The following is a 3010-nucleotide window of genomic DNA, read 5'->3' as shown; positions in this document are numbered from 1 at the left end:
TCAATTAAAAAAAAAACCTCAAGACCATTAATATCAAATTAATCCTCACTAAAACTTAAATTTAATTATTTAAGATATTTAATACAATATTTCTATCAATTCATTGTCTTTTAAAATTCTCAACTATTTGGGATTTAAAGTAAATGTAAACTAATTTAAATAAAATGAATTATTTATTTACAAGATCCAAAGAAGTAGTTGTTAATTGAATGTGTGATCTCATCATTATCATTTTCATCAAATTATTTTTTTATGGATCATACTAGTTTTATGAAATTTAATTGCTATATATTCATTTCAATGCATTCTTATTGATGAAAAAAACTCAATACCCATTTTTTGGTTGAATGCAATGTGAATGTAAACTATTTTTTTTTCTGTATTATTTAAAAAGAATAATAAATTTCTCAAATAATTAAGACAGAAATTAACCAACCGCAGCTTACACACCTTTTCTCACACACAACAATACATATTTAACCAAACCAAGATCGGTTAACAATAATACAATTAACAATTCATATAACAGTTTGCACAAGAATATTTGTTGTGTCTATCCCTTTCTCTCCTATACATCATTTATTACATGTTATAATGATAGAGAGATAGACACAAAATAAACTTGTAAGAATTGTTGTGTGTATCAAATCTCTAATTAATTTACTTACTTTCGTAAAGAATTTATTTACTATTATTGTCCATTTAGGTAACAAGCGTTAACTAAAAAAATTAATTTCATTAACTTTTAAATGCTACATTACTACTTAATTATTTATATTTTATTGTGTCATGCATTAAACAATAATTTAATTTATTTTCTTTTTTAATATCTTTTAAACTCGGTGCCCTTTGAAATTTTCAATATATAATTCTATCTTTTTTGTTGTTTCATTTTGTATACCCTTAAAACAATAATTAAAATACAAGTTATTGGGTGATAATATATAAGTTGAAAAACTGAATCCTTAATCTTAATTTTATACATACTCAATTACTATATATATAGTAACTTCAAAATAGAATTACACCAATAAAAATAATTTAGTGAGGGAAGAAGGCATGTTTTATCATTGCATATATAGAAACTTTTTGCAATCTGTGTTTACAACGTATAGATCTTATAATAGAGATTTAATTGAGTGCATGACAACTACAGAAAACAATAACACAATATCATGGAGGAGTAATAAACCCGTATTCAAGGACATAATTAATTTGGTTAAATACATATCTTATATTACAACTCGTGACTCACTTTTTTAAGAATCGTAATAGTTATAAGCATGTTATAAACCCGTATTATGAAGATCTTCATTCTCTTTATCTTTAGCATAACATTAGCTTGTGGTTTACTTGGAAATGTTGTTTCAAATGCCAATATTCTTCCATATGAAGTCATTTTTAAGTTTAGTGTGATTCTATAAGTGACACTCGAAATGCTGCTATATACCACCCAGTTATGCCTAGTAATAGTCCTTAAGGTTCAACATACTTTAAACATCCTTCTGGACGAATGTCAAATGGGCGACTAATCATAGATTTCATAGGTACATGGCTCTTCCTTTTTTTTTGAGATAGCTTAAATAAAATATTTGTGTGTGCAAGAGAGAATATGCCATAATATATCTTAGAAATCACACATTGTAGATTACACTAACCTATGATCTTTTTAATTGTAGTTGAGGCATATGGGATGCCAATGTTATCAGCCTATTTGAGTCTCACCGAAGGACAAGACATTAAGAAATGAGTATATTTTGCATTTTCCTAATCAAGAGCACTCAATAAGAATTCTTTTGAAGAAAAAAGAATCAAATTAGATGAAGCTGCTTATTCATTGAGTACTCAACTTGATTGGTTTAAGAAACTCATGCCCTCCCTTTGTAATAGCATAAAAGGTTTCACCAAAACTCTTTTAATAATGTTTCTACCAAATATTTGAAATTTTTTCCAATGTGACTAACAACGTTTATTCCATTTTATGATAGAGTGCAATAACTACATCAAAAACTCATTGTTTCTAGTGGGTGAGATTGGTGGGAATGATATTAATACAATAATCCCATATAAAAATATCACAGCACTTGGTGAATTGGTTTCACCAATTGTTGAAACAATTATCGATACCGCCTCCATATGTTATATCAAATTTATGTCAACTTCAATTTTAATAGACTAATTAAATTTGGATTTGAAATATGATTGATTAGAAATTGATTTTTTTTTCTTATATTTGCTAGGAATTAATAGAAGAAGGAGCAGTAAATCTAGTCATACCAGGAAACTTCCCAATTGGGTGCTTGATGGCTTACAATGCTTTCATCAAGTATTATAATGAGCAACTCAAAAAGGCTATAAAGATATTAAGACAAGAAAACACAAATGCTAAGATAACATATTTCGATTATTATGGTGCTACCGAATGTTTATTTCAAGCACTATGGTAGGTTGAGTTTTTTATTATGTTATTTTTTTAGATGAACAATATATAATAAAACATTATTGTTAATTTTGCAGCAATTTTTTCTTATCATGTTCATTATATTATGTTATGTAGGCTTTTCTTCCGATAAAATCGAGACTTTCAGAGCATGTTGTGGAAATGATGAACCTTACAATCTCAGTTTACAAATATATTGTGGAAGTCCTGCTGCAACAGTTTGCCCTGATCTTTCAAAACATATAAATTGAGATGGACCCCATTTTAATGAAGCTGCCTATAGGCTAATAGCAAAGGGAATAATTGAGTGCCCTTTTGCTAATCCTTCTCTCAAAGCCCCTCCTTTCAAGATAACTTAGAATGGAAGCAAGCACCGAGGAGAAATTAATAAGAATTTCAATATATTTTTATACATGTTTTATCCTTCATGGATGAAACAAGCAAAGAGTTGGTAGAACATGGATCTTGTATTCTTCAATGGAAAACCATTATTAATTGTTGCATAGTTATAACTCGTATGCTTTCTTGCCTAGGATAAATGGGACCAAAATGAAAAAAAAAGGTGCAAAT

At 28.0% G+C, this 3010-nt stretch overlaps 1 pseudogene; it reads left to right on the top strand.

The window, feature by feature from the left end:
• Positions 1 to 1301: 1301 nt before the first annotated feature.
• Positions 1302 to 2799, top strand: LOC114415866 (annotated as a pseudogene).
• The last annotated feature ends 211 nt before the right edge of the window (positions 2800 to 3010 follow it).

Source organism: Glycine soja, chromosome 6 (assembly GCF_004193775.1).
Source record: "Glycine soja cultivar W05 chromosome 6, ASM419377v2, whole genome shotgun sequence".
Classification (NCBI taxonomy): Eukaryota; Viridiplantae; Streptophyta; class Magnoliopsida; order Fabales; family Fabaceae; genus Glycine; species Glycine soja.
This window is presented reverse-complemented; position numbering and strand designations above follow the sequence as displayed.